This window comes from Macrobrachium rosenbergii, chromosome 33 (assembly GCF_040412425.1).
Source record: "Macrobrachium rosenbergii isolate ZJJX-2024 chromosome 33, ASM4041242v1, whole genome shotgun sequence".
Taxonomy (NCBI): domain Eukaryota; kingdom Metazoa; phylum Arthropoda; class Malacostraca; order Decapoda; family Palaemonidae; genus Macrobrachium; species Macrobrachium rosenbergii.
The window spans coordinates 14,385,738-14,400,390 of NC_089773.1; positions in this window are offsets into that span (position 1 = coordinate 14,385,738).

A 14,653-nucleotide genomic window follows, 5' to 3' on the forward strand; every position below is an offset into this window, starting at 1 on the left:
AACAAAGTTCTCATTCACACCTGGTTTATACTTGCCATCACGTGCAATTCGATACCCCGGTTATTGATTGATTGATTGAATGATTGATTTTGATTGATCGACTGACTGACAGCTCATGCCAGCACGGGCTCTTGCTCCTTAAATGCCCCTAAATAAGTCTGTGGACGACATATGCTGGCAACTATAGGCCTAGACCTATGTGAGCATCCCATAACCTAAGTCATATTTATAAAAAAAAAACTAAATATGCAAATTAAGTCTAAAAAAAGTTGGACAAAGAAAAACGAGTAAAAAACGAAAGGTAAAACATAAACAAGTAAAGAAAAATAAGTAAAGAAGAGGAAAATAAACAATGATAAGCATAGAAGCCAAGAGTCAACCACACCTCTGCCGTTATTTCTTCTCATGACGTCGTTATTTTCTTGACTGTATCACTAATTACACCTTTAAATGATCTGCGCCATGTTCTTAATTACGTCTGTTGCACTAATTAAATCAATCTCGATTAAATATGGAAGAAATGAAGAGATTTGTTCGTCAGTCGATCGACGTTGGAGCCGTTTGCATTGGCGCCATTTGTTCTCCTTCCCCGGGAGGAGCGTGACGTCACCACATTGAGATGACGTCACCACAAGGCCACCAAGGTTACGTTCGATTGACGAAATTGGCGAATGATAACGAATGTAAATGACGTTCGATGTAATGGAATTCGTTATATGAACGTTAATGGCTATGAAATAAGGTATAATTACATTATACCCCGCTAAATAAAGGGAATTAAGCGTAATGACTGGTCAAGTGTGTTCTTGGAATAGACCGGTTCCCATGAGATGAAAACAGGCCACCACTGAATGAATAATGACGAATGTAAATAGGATGAAATTGGTTGTGGAATGTGAAGGAATGACTGAAAATCCGAGAGAGAGAGAGAGAGAGAGAGAGAGAGAGAGAGAGAGAGAGAGAGAACTTTTGCAGTTTTCTTTGAAGTGGAAAAAGAGAGAGAGAGAGACAGAGAGACAGAGAGACAGAGAGAGATTCATCAAAATACTTCTACAATATTCAATATGAACTGGAAGAGAGAGAGAGAGAGAGAGCTACAATAATCAATATGGAATGGAAAAGGAGAGAGAGAGAGAGAGAGAGAGAGAGAGAGAGAGAGAGAGAGAGAGACAGCAAAACATACCTACCAATTATACTTTCAGTTCCACTTTCTCTCTTCACCCCTCATTCAAAAAAAAATAATAAACTCTCCCTTATTCATTATTACTTTCCCCTCATTTCCTGGGAGAGAGTTGTTTTTCCAGCACCTGATGTTGTTTTCCCCTACTCGATTCTCATCTGTTTAGGGGAGTTTTTTTTTTTTCATTAGGTGACAGATAGCTGAATGAAATGACAGGTTTATTTATGTAGTTTTTTTGTAGCAATAAATTTCACAGAGTTTTTCGTATTGATAAAATGTGAGGTTTTTCGTAAGGTAATTTTTTTTTTAGATAAGCAGGAGAGGTTTTTTTTATCAGTTAGGTAACAAATAGCTAAATGAAATGAAAGGTTTTTTTATGTAGTTTTTTTGTAGCAATAAATTTACGAGGTTTTAGACGTGGTTTTTTGTTTTTTTTAGCAATAAATCTACGAGTTTATTAGACGTGTTTTTTTTTTTTGTTTTTTGTAGCAATAAATCTACGAATTTTTAGTCGTGCTTTTTTTTTTGAGCAATAAATAATTTTTGTCATGAAGTTTTTTTTCAATAAACAATAAACGGTGGAATCACAGGACAGGTTTTTTAGTTTTTTGTAGCAATGAATTTTTTTTTTGTCTAATTGAAAAGATGATTATTTTCAGATTTTGTAGCATTGAATTTATTTATTTAAATGAAGTGACAGTTTTTTGTAGTTTTTGTAGCAATAAATTTATTTACCTAAGCAATGGGTTTATTTATCTAAAATGAAATAACTTTTTTTGTAGTTTTTGTAAAATAAATTTATTTACCCAAACGAAAAAAAACAGTTTTTTCCAGTTTTTTTGTAGCAATGAATTTATTTACCTAAATGAAATGATATTTACCAAAGCAATAAATTCATTTACCTAAAATGAAAAACAGTTTTTTCAATTTTCTGTACCAACAAATTCACGAGATTCTCAGACGTTCAAAATGCGACCAGAACTTCGCATGCGTATGGATTATATAATAAGCCTGTCCAATAAGTTTATCTAAATAAAAAAAGTAATAGTTTTATTGGGATTTAGGGGGGGAGTAACCCAGGACAGTCAATAATGGATAAACAGGAGTAGTTTGCGAAATATTTAGGACTGCAAATGGACAGGGTAAACTGGTTAAAAGGAATGGTTAATATTATATTCGGCTGGAAGCTGTACTTTCGTTGCGTTTTGGGGAGTGGATTCAGGGTGGATGTAGAGTGGATTTAGGGTGGATTTAGGGTGGATTTAGAGTGGATTCAGGGTGGATTAGAGTGAATTCAGGGATGGGATTTAGGGGGGGGATTTAACCTGGATTCAGTGTGGAATAATGGATAAACAGGGTGGATTTAGAAATATTTAGGGACTTAGCAAATGGGCAGGGTAAACTGGTTTTAAAAGGAATGGTTAAGAGTAATTATGGATTTAGAGTGGAAGCTGTACTGAATTCAGTGTGGATTTAGAGTAGATTTAGGGTGGATTTAGAGTGAATTCAGGGTGGATTTAGAGTGGATTTAGGGTGGATTTAGAGTGAATTCAGGGTGGATTTAGAGTGGATTTAGAGTGGATTTAGGGTGGATTTAAAGTGGATTCAGTGTGGATTTAGAGTGGATTTAGGGTGGATTTAGAGTGGATTCAGGGTGGATTTAAGGTGGATTCAGGGTGGATTTAGGGTGGAGTCATGGTGGATTTAGGGTGGATTCAGGGTGGATTTTGGGTGGACTTAGAGTGGATTCAGGGTGGATTTAAAGTGGATTCAGGGTGAATGCATTTAGAGTGGTTTAATTTAAAGAATTCAGGATAGAATGTATTCAGGGAACTAGATTAAATTCACAGTGAATTCAGGGTGGATTCAGGGTGAACTTAGAGTGAATGCTGGGTGAATTTAGAGTGAATTTGAAGTGAAATCAGAGTGAATTTAGAATGAATTCAGGGTGAATTTAGAGTGAATTCAGGGTGAATTTAGACTGAATTCATGGTGGGTTTAGAGTGAATTGAATTTAGAGTGAAATTATGGTGAACTTAGACTTTAGCGTGAATTTGAAGTGAATTCAGGGTGGATTTAGTGAATTCAGAGTGAATTCACAGTGGATTCAGAGTGATTTATTATCTATTATTAATTTTTACTCATGCGAGTTGTTATACATTAATTTTTTTTTTACTCTTGTAATGTATAAAATATTATTTTTTTACTTTTGTAATGTATAAAATAATTTTTTTTACTCTTGTAATGTTTAGAATATATATTTTTTCTAGTTTTGTAATATTTAAAATATGATTTTTCTTTTACTAAAATATTGCTCAAGATATTAATATCGAAAAATGTTTGCAATGTTGAAAAATAAATAACATTTTATATAAAAAAAGTACAAACATTTTTCACAATATGTTTTGTCATATTAAAAAAAAATGACAGTACATCTGAATTGCAAACTGCGCGCGCGCGAGCGAGACCATTCCAATTCCAGCGGGCCTTTGTTACGACGAATGAAACGGATTCCATAGATTCCTGCTAATTCCCGTTTTGGTTCGCAGGAATACCGGGAATTATTATTAATTCCTATCGCTTTGCATACGTATGGCTGTCAAGTGTTTTATATGTATAACTGAAATTATTTTTTTTTATTTTTCTTAATAATTGAGAGAGAGAAAAAGTGGAAGATTGGATGAGTGAGTTATTGGAAAGTTCTTTTTTTGTTTTTGTTTATATATACATATATATATATGTGTATATATATATATATATTATACATATATATATATAATTAAACAAATAACAATTAAACAAATAACACCTATATTTAATTTAATAAGCAAATACTTAATTAGGTAGGTAAATATATCCCTTACAGGCAGTGTTAGGCTTAAATCTTCCAGACATAGAGACTCAACATAGGATCTCTCTCTCTCTCTCTCTCTCTCTCTCTCTCTCTCTCTCTCTCTCTCTCTCTCTCTCTCTCTCTCTTCCACAACTGGTAGTTATCAAGTACAGTCGACTCACCACCAAATGCATCGTTCAATGGGCTTTTTCTTCACCACGAGAGAGAGAGAGAGAGAGAGAGAGAAATATTAAAGTTTACCAGTGCAATTGCTATAAACGCTTAGCTCATAACAGAAACTGAGAGAGAGAGAGAGAGAGAGAGAGAGAGAGAGAGAGAGAGAGAGAGAGAGAGAGAGCTTTTAATCCAGCGGATATGGAACGCTAGACAAATTACCTTCGCAATCTGTGAACGCCGACAGAGTTTTCCAATTTCTTTTTTGAACCTTCGCGTTTTTTGGTTTTTATACAAAGATGAACTAAAAATAAAGTATAATATACTAAGCAAGAAGGACTGTAATGTGCAAACAATAAATAAACAAAGGAAATTGTTTACGAAATCTCCCAGCAAACTCACACTAACAGAAAACTAACAGAAACAGTAAATAGATAAACAAATAAAATAAAAATTGAACTAGAACATAAAACAAGTTCGAAAGAAGGCAAATAAACAAAGGTAGAAGAACTGGGACGTATAAATAGCAAAACACAACGCAAGATGTTTATAATGAAACAGTAAAACGGTAAATAGATATAAAAATAGGCGATAAGACAAAGTAGATAAAGTTAACACAAGAGAAATAAACAAAGGCAAAAGGACTGAAATGTATATATAATAAAAAACAAAGTGAATTGTTTACAAAATCACCTGGCAAACAGAAACCATGTAAATAAATATGAAAAAGTGTCAAAAGACAAAGTGGATAAACTTAAAACAAGCATAATAAACAAAGGCAAAAGGACTGAAACATACCCACAACAATAACAAACAAAGTTGAAAGGACTGGAACTTATATACATCAAAAAAAATAAAAAGTTTGGAAAATCTCCTCTCACTAAGCCGGTAGCTATCTGATGACACACAGAGATCATTTGCCTGTTTGTGCTTCGAAGGGATTATACCAGTGTTTTTTCTCCCCCCCCCCAAAAAAAAAAGCCAAAAAAAGTCCACGGGTCCATTTCAATAACACCTCGCCTTTACTTAACTGCTGCTGTCAAGTAAAGCTGTTAAATAAAGCTGTTAAGTAAAGCCCCGTGTCAATACTATGCAGATACGCTTAGCTACTTTTTCGGGACACGGTTCCACGGAAAAAGGCGGATTGGTTTCGCTACGCGGGCTGTCGTTTGGGCGGAAAAGTGCTGATTGGCAACTCAGCCTGCGCTCTGATTGGCTTGGGAAAAGGCCTAGTCAGCGATGCAATCTGCGTCTCATTGGCTGGAAAATGGCTGATTGACAATGCAATCTTACCTCTCATTGGCTGTCCAAAAGGTCTAGGCAGAGATGCAATCCTACCTCTGTGGGAAAGGAGGCTAAATTGCAATGCAATCTTCCCTCTCATTGGCTGTGGGAAAGGTCTAGTCAGCAATGCAATCTTACCTCTCATTGGCTGGTGGAAAAAGCGTTGACTGGCAACACAATCTGCGCTCTCACTGGCTAGAAAAGGAGGCTAACTGGCAATGCGATCTAGGCCTAGTCAGCAATGCAATCTTACCTCTCATTGGCTGGAAAAAATACTGATCGGCAACTCAATCTGTGCTCTCATTGGCTGAAAAATCCTAATTGGAAACTCTCCCCGAACTCCCATTGGTGGAAAAATGCTGACTAAGCACATCTGCTGCACTTTCAGCGTAACGCTTGTCGTGTGATTACGGAGCTCAGCTGAATAATTTAACTTAGGCCTAATCTGATTTGATGTTTGGGAATAAATCTCCATTTCATTTGAATATGAAAAACATCGATGAGATGGAAGGACTGTTCATGGAATACTTAGGCCTAAGTAGGCCTAAGTTCTAGGCCTAATTGGCATTGATAGTGTTCAGATACAGTAATCAAGTGGGATTAATTTCTTTGATGTTGAAATGTAGATATAGTGTTGTTTTTAATGTTTTTATATGATGTATACAGATGTACACAGTGTATAAACACTATACACACATACATATATATATATATATATATATATATATATATATATATATATATATATATATATATATATATATATATATATATATATATATATATATATATATATATATATATTTATATATGCGGTATATTAAAAAATAAAACTGAAAAGTTTAAGAAGTCAAATCAGACCTTAATATTTTAAAATAAATTTTCAAATAAATAAAATCTAAATATGAACTAAAACTCAACCAAAAAAATATAAAAAACTATAATCAGTAAGATCCAAAGCCCCATTTTCTATAAAAGTAAACAAAACCCCTCGTTTTCTATGCTTCAGACGACCCCCCCACCACCCCCTTTCTTAGCTCCCCAAAACCTTGCAGGATATGTAAATTAAGAGAATGACAGTTGAGGGGGGCTAATTCCCCCTTGATTAACCTTAACAGTTGTTAATTACCCATTGGAATGGATAAAGCTAAGGCTTGTGTTTCATTAGCAGTCCTGATGACAGCCCCGAGTAATTGGGGGAAACGGGTTTCATTAGATAATGTTTCAGTTTCAGTTTCCTCTCTCTCTCTCTCTCTCTCTCTCTCAGATAATATATCCCTCAGTATAAGGTTTCTTTTGCATAAAGCTTGAGCCACGCTTATTATTTCTCTCTCTCTCTCTCTCTCTCTCTAAATATTCCTTAATTGTAAGGTATAACTGTATGTATAAAAAGGGACTCTCTCTCTCTCTCTCTCTCTCTCTCTCTCTCTCTCTCTCTCTCTTCCCCCATCATCAAACTGCCTAACTTCAGCCCGGATCTCCAAGGAAAATCGTAGTTTTTTTTAGGTTTTTTTTCTGTCATCAAAGTTACAAGAAAATCTTTTGACCAGGGAGAGAATTTTTTTTATTTTTATTTATTTTTTCTCGAACAAGTTATTTCCCCCTGATAGGTCCTGCCTAGTTTTTTTTTTTTTGGGGGGGGCGAGGGGACGGGAAGGGGCGTGAAGGAGTGCGGTTTTTTTTTTTTGTAGTTTTCTGAGGGAAAGGTTTTTCTCTTAAGTGTTAACTTTGTTTAGTAGAGGAGAGTTAATTTTTTATTTTGGTTTATTTAAATTTTTTCTGTGAGTTTTTTATTTTCTCAATTATTTATTTCTTTATTAGGAGAGAGAGAGAGAGAGAGAGAGAGAGAGAGAGAGAGAGAGAGAGAGAGAGAGAGAGAGAGAGAGTGAAATAAAAAAAAATTACATATGATTAAAATTATAATTTGCCTATTTTTATATATATAAAATATAGATAAACAGAGAGAGAGAGAGAGAGAGAGAGAGAGAGAGAGAGAGAGAGAGAGAGAGAGAGAGAGAGAAGAAACAAAAACAAATTAAGATATGATTAAATATAACAATTTACTTTTCTTATACATAAGAATATAGAAAGAGAGAGAGAGAGAGAGAGAGAGAGAGAGAGAGAGAGAGAGAGAGAGAGAGAGAGAGAGAGAGCGCATGCAAAAAAAAAAATCTACACCTCCAAGTTCCCATTTACAGTTCATCATATAGCACGAGATTCTGTATTTCCGGAGAGAGAGAGAGAGAGAGAGAGAGAGAGAGAAATAAAAAGAACGAAAAACGAAAATAAAGTAAAATATGCAAAACCAGCATTAGAGAATGAAACACAAATCTAAAACAACACAGAAGGTCTGGAAAACAGAGAGAGAGAGAGAGAGAGAGAGAGAGAGAGAGAGAGAGAGAGAGAGAGAGAGAGAGAGAGAGAGCACCATAAATTTAGGAAGGATGGCCTCCCCATTAAGTGAATTTTGCCAGCTAAAATAACACTCACACTTCAGGGAATCTGTTTTAGATGCAAATACTCCCAAGAAAGTTTGCAATTGCTTGTCTTTTGTTATTCTGCTTTCGGAGTTATACGACGGTCGTTAAGAGAGAGAGAGAGAGAGAGAGAGAGAGAGAGAGAGAGAGAGAGAGAGAGAGAGAGGTTGTTAAAATGGTTTGACATGAAAAGGCTAATAACTAGTAGTTTTCTTTGTGTGTGTGTGTGTGTGTTTTAGAGAGAGAGAGAGAGAGAGAGAGAGAGAGAGAGAGAGAAAGAAAGAGCTCTGTTTTAGAGAGAGAGAGAGAAAAGAAGAGAAAGAGCTCTGTTTTAGAGAGAGAAAGAAAGAGAGAGAGAGAGAGAATTTCCTAAAAATTTCTAAAACGATTGATAATTAGCTCTCTCTCTCTCTCTCTCTCTCTCTCTCTCTCTCTCTCTCTCTCTCTCTCTCCGTCTTTCTGCGTGATGGGTATCGGGAGGGTACTGGGTCTCTAGTGGGTATGGTGTGGGTATGGTGTCTGTACTGGGTGTAGGAGTGAGTAGCCTATTTGGTATGCATAAGTTAGGTTACCATAAATAAAGACAAGGTCCTTTGTGTCATACCACTCACTATTCCAGTAATATTCTTTTCGTTCCTTCTCCTTCTTCTTCTTCTTCTTCTTTTCTTCTTCTTCTTCTTCTTCTTCTTCTTCTTCTTCTTCTTCTTCTTCTCTTTGCTGTCAAGAACGAGGACTGAAGGACAAAGGAATAATATGGAACTTTTTATATTCTTTCTAATTTATCATTTATTGATTGTTTTCTTTCGTGAATTTCCTAATTTTTTCTAAACTATTCTTTATTTATTATTTTCATCACTTTCCTTATTCCTATTTCCTCAATTTATCAGGCCTCCCTTTCACCCCTCTTTATCTATTTTCTCATATTTTCTCGTCTCAGACTCTCACTTTCACCAACTTTCTAAATTTGTTATTATTATTATTATTATTATTATTATTATTATTATTATTATTATTATTATTATTATTTATTCTCACTTCCCTTTATCCACCTATCCTTTCTTTTATACGAACTGTAAAGAAGAGAAAGTCAAAGAAATCGGAAAAAGCTCTCTCTCTCTCTCTCTCTCTCTTTTCTGTGTGAGCTATCTTTTTTTTCTTTAAAGACACAAAGACAGACCAATCAGGCAGGAAAGTCTGGCTCCAAAAGAAATTCTCCAGACTTTATTTCAGTCTTTTGTGATGGGAGGAGGGGGAGGGTGGGGGTGGGATGGGATTGGAGTGATAGTTTTTCTTTATTCTCTCTCTCTCTCTCTCTCTCTCTCTCTCTCTCTCTCTCTCTCTCTCTCTCTCTCTCTCTCTCAAAACAGAAATCTATCTAAAGATTTTTCCAGAGTGATAAAATGTACCTAAAGTGACGATAATCTCTCTCTCTCTCTCTCTCTCTCTCTCAAAATAGAAATCTATTTTAAGATACGAAAATCTCTCTCTCTCTCTCTCTCTCTCTCTCTCTCTCTCTCTCTCTCTCTCTCTCTCTCCGTTTACCTTTTTTTATATCAATCACCAACTGTGCTTTTTCTCTCCCCGTGAATTAAAAAAATCGGTTTCTCCAACGTTTGCCGAGCTAACAGAGAGAGAGAGAGAGAGAGAGAGAGAGAGAGAGAGAGAGAGAGAGAGAGAGAGAGAGAGAGAATGATAAATATAAAAAGGCAGAAATGTCGATTATTATTATGATAAATGAAAGTCATATCCAAAACGTTTAGAAATATTATAACAAGGAAAATTCCGACACAAAAATATGGAATATTAAAATTGAGAGAATGAGATATTTCACTTGACAATGTACTCTCTCATTTATATATGTGTCTGTCGCACACCAAAAGTGTGTCTTTCTCTGTCTCTCTGTCTGTCTGTCTGTCCGTCAGTCAGTCGAAAAGACAGAAAATAAACTCGTGAAGACACGAAAAAATAAAACATTAAGATAAAGACACGATTGAAAACCAGACCTAGATGTTTCACTGGCAAATGAATTCTCTCACCTGTATCTTTCTCTCTCTCTCTCTCTCTCTCTCTCTCTCTCTCTCTCTCTCTCTCTCTGTCGGAAGGACGGAAACAAAGCTCGCGTCCTGATGGAAAAAGAACGAATTGGCTCTGATCAAAGGGAAGTCCTCTCGGACGAGGCTAAAAGCAGGAAAATCGTTTTGTTTGCGAAAGGAAGAAACAGAAATAAAAAAAAAGAGTTGACTTTTTTTATTATTCTATCACTTTTGTCTTGTCTCTGACTGTTCCTCTGTAGTTTCTCTCCTTTCTTCCGGAATTGAGGCGTTTTCTGGGAGGGGTGGAGGTGTGTGTGTGTGTGTGTATATGTATATATATGTATATGTATATGTATATGTATATATATATATATATATATATATATATATATATATATATATATATATATATATATATATATATATATATATATATATATATATATTCAGGAAAGAGAGACTGGAGAGACAGAGAGAGAGAGAGAGAGAGAGAGAGAGAGAGAGAGAGAGAGATAGAGAGAGATTCAGGGAGAGAAGAGAGAGAGAGAGATTCAGGGAGAGAAGAGAGAGAGAGAGAGAGAGAGATAGAACAGGAACGAGAGAGAGAGCAGAGAGAGAGAGAGAAAGATTCAGGAGAGAATGAGAGACCGAGAGAGAGAGAGAGAGATTCAGGGAGAGAAAGCGAGACCGAGAGAGAGAGAGAGAGAGAGAGAGAGAGAGAGAGAGAGAGAGAGAGAGAGATTCAGGGAGAGAGAGAGAGAGAGAGAGAGAGAGAGAGAGAGAGAGAGAGAAAGATTCAGGGAGAGAGAGAGAGAGAGAAAATACATCACACAAGACTGGAACTAGAGAGTGAATGACAGTCGAACAAACAGGTTGGTTTAGAAGGGACATGTGTACGAGACAGGGAGACAGACGGCTGTAGAACGGAGTAACGGACAGACGAGGAACCAGACTGTCTGTTAAATAGATGTCTTGAGACAGGGACGAAAAGACATGAGACATTTTGACAGCAAACACATAACTATTGAGGCTGAAATTAGGGCAAATGAAAAATTCTTAAGAAACGCAAAGCTTTTAAATGATAGGTCACAATAGATACTTCCTGGTTGTCCTTGGGAGAGAGAGAGAGAGAGAGAGAGAGAGAGAGAGTGAGAGTACCTTTGTTGGTCGTATTGCTGTTAGGTAAGTATAATTTTCAGGAGAAGAAAAGTTCATGTACATTACCTGGGAGAGTCTAGTCAGTCTCTCTCTCTCTCTCTCTCTCTCTCTCTCTCTCTCTCTCTCTCTCTCTCTCTCTCTCTCTCTCTCTCTCTCAAATACCTACACAAACATAAGTATTATACAATCTCTCTCTCCCCTCTCTCTCTCTCTCTCAACTACCTACACAAACATAAGTATTATACAGTCTCTCTCTCTCTCTCTCAAATACCTACACAAACATAAGTATTATACAATCTCTCTCTCTCTCTCTCTCTCTCTCTCTCTCTCTCTCTCTCTCTCTCTCTCTCATATCATCGTACCTTGCAAAACGAAACTCCCATAATGCAACAGCTACGTCATTCTCCGATATTTATGAGCCAGCATTCCTCATTCCCATTCCTTGAACCCTGGAATGAGATGGAACTGGAATCCTGGATTCCAAGGAAGAGCGGCCGATTCCAGATTCCAGGGGTCTTGTTTTGGTTACAAGGAGGAAAGCTGACCACAGGTTATGAAGATGTTTTTGGGACTCGCACGGGCTCTTGCTTGAAAAATAGGGCGTGTGTGTGGTTTCCTGAATATACAGGAGGGTTGGGTATAGCTATGAGTAGCTAGGAATTGATTTGCTCTCTCTCTCTCTCTCTCTCTCTCTCTCTTACAAAAGCCTATAGAAACACAGGTATAGTCTCTCTCTCTCTCTCTCCCTTACAAAAGCCTCTCTGTCCCCTACAAACTCAAACTCAAGTGTAGGCATTCTCTCTCTCTCTCTCTCTCTCTCTCTCTCTCTCTCTCTCTCTCTCTCTAACCCTATACAAACTTAACTGTAGAAATTCTCTCTCTCTCTCTCTCTCTCTCTTAAAAATCCTACATGCAAAGCAGAATATTCTATAGAAACACAGGTATAGTCTCTCTCTCTCTCTCTCTCCCTTACAAAAGCCTGTACAAACTCAAGTGTAGGCATTCTCCTCTCTCTCTCTCTCTCTCTCTCTCTCTCTCTCTCTCTAACCTTATACAAACTTAAAACTGTCATTCTCTCTCTCTCTCTCTCTCTCTTAAAAAATCCTACACATGCATAAGCCTGCCTATAGAAACAAACTCACAAAAGCCTGTACAAACTCAAGTGTAGGCATTCTCCTCTCTCTCTCTCTCTCTCTCTCTCTCTCTCTCTCTCTCTCTCTCTCTCTCTCTCTCTTACAATAACCCTATACAAACTTAACTGTAGACATTCTCTCTTAGTCTCTCTCTCTCTCTCTCTCTTAAAAAATCCTACACATGCATAAGTATTATATACAGTATATTCTCTCTCTCTCTCTCTCTCTCTTACAAAAGCCTGTACAAACTCAAGTGTAGGCATTCTCTCTCTCTCTCTCTCTCTCTCTCTCTCTCTCTCTCTCTCTCTTACCCTATACAAACTTAACTGTAGACATTCTCTCTTAGTCTCTCTCTCTCTCTCTCTCTTAAAAAATCCTACACATGCATAAGTATTATATACAGTATATTCCAACCGCAGGGCCAGCACGCCTATCCAATCAATCATCCTTTTGGGCAACAGGAAGCGAGTCTCATCCTAGCTCAAACAACCCTCCTTTAAACAATGGACAACAATAATTATTATTCCAAAGGCCAATGATTTTTTTTTTCCTTCAATTATTCCCAAGACTAATTATTTTTATCCCTCAGTTATCGGGATCTTTGAGCTGTCCATCTCCTTGAACCTTAATCTACTCCTGTCAAGTGATTGTGTGATCTTGCAACGAAGATTTGTGGTGTTCAGAGAGAGAGAGAGAGAGAGAGAGAGAGAGAGAGAGAGAGAGAGAGAGAGAGAGAGAGAGGAGATGTTTGTAGTAGTTTGTGTTTGTGTGTTTGTTTGTGTGAGAGAGAGAGAGAGAGAGAGAGAGAGAGAGAGAGAGAGAGAGAGAGAGTATAGACTTCTTAAAATACCAATGTGTATGTGTGTGTATACTTGTATATTTGTGTATGTGTAAACATGTGTAGCGTGACTGGATTTGTGTATCTGATATTAAACTACAAATTACTGAACAAGAATGTACATCCCTCCAATATCAAAACGATCCTCCATTACAGCAACTAATCTCATGAATGAATATTCATGTATTTATGAATATTCATTCATGAAATTCATATAATATTCATAAAACTATGAATATTCCATCCGATCTCTCAACATTTACAATATCTCACTGACAAATAATCGCTATGTAGATCATTCTAACAAGACTGCTTGAATGTACGACGAATATTTCAGAGTGAAAAACGTTACTCACAGTCCTTCATTACCATTCATTATCATTCATTATCAGTGATGTGTGTCCCTTGTTGAATTATCTAGGTAGAGGTTTGGGCGATGCGTCCGGAAAATGAATAATGTATGGTGGGAAGGTATTATTGGATGAAAATTCGTGAATAATGGTTTCGCTTTGATCATTCTTGTTCAGGAGAATTGATTGATTGGTTGTCATCTCTCTCTCTCTCTCTCTCTCTCTCTCTCTCTCTCTTGGTTTCACTCTCTCTCTCTCAAAGATTCAGTCTTGGGTTCTCTCTCTCTCTCTCTCTCTCTCTCTCTCTCTCTCTCTCTCTCTCTCTCTCTCTCTCAAAAGCCTATAGAAACACAGGTTCAGTCTTGGGTCTCTCTCCCTTACAAAAGCCTGTACAAACTCAAGTGTAGGCATTCTCTCTCTCTCTCTCTCTCTCTCTCTCTCTCTATACAAACTTAACTGTAGACATTCTCTCTCTCTCTCTCTCTCTTAAAAAATCCTACACATGCATAAGTATTATATACAGAATATTCCCTCTCTCTCTCTCTCTCTCTCTCTCTCTCTCTCTCTCTCTCTCAAAAAGATTCAGGTATAGTCTTCTCTCTCTCTCTCCCCTTACAAAAGCCTGTACAAACTCAAGTCTCTCTCTCTCTCTCTCTCTCTCTCATATCTTGGGTTCAACTGTAGACATTCTTTCTTCTCTCTCTCTCTCTTAAAAATCCTACTCATGCATAAGTATTATATACAGTATCTTCTCTCTCTCTCTCTCTCTCTCTCTCTCTCTCAACCGCGTATCTTGGGCCTATCCAATCAATCATCCTTTTGGGCAACAGGAAGCGAGTCTCTCAAACAACCCTCCTTTAAACAATGGACAACAATAATTATTATTCCAAAGGCTGATTTTTTTTTCTTCAAAGACTCAAGACTTTATTTTTATCCCTCTTATCTCTTTGAGCTCTCCATCTCTCCTCTCTCTCTCTCTCTAGTGATTGTGTGATCTTGCAAAAGATTTGTGGTGTTCAAGAGAGAGAGAGAGAGAGAGAGAGAGAGAGAGAGAGAGAGAGGAGAGAGAGAGAGTATTACTTACATGTTTGTAGATTCAGATAGAGAGAGAGAGTGAGAGAGAGAGAGAGAGAGAGAGAGAGAGAGACTTCATACCAATCTTGTATATTTGTGTTGTGTAGCTATTAAACTCA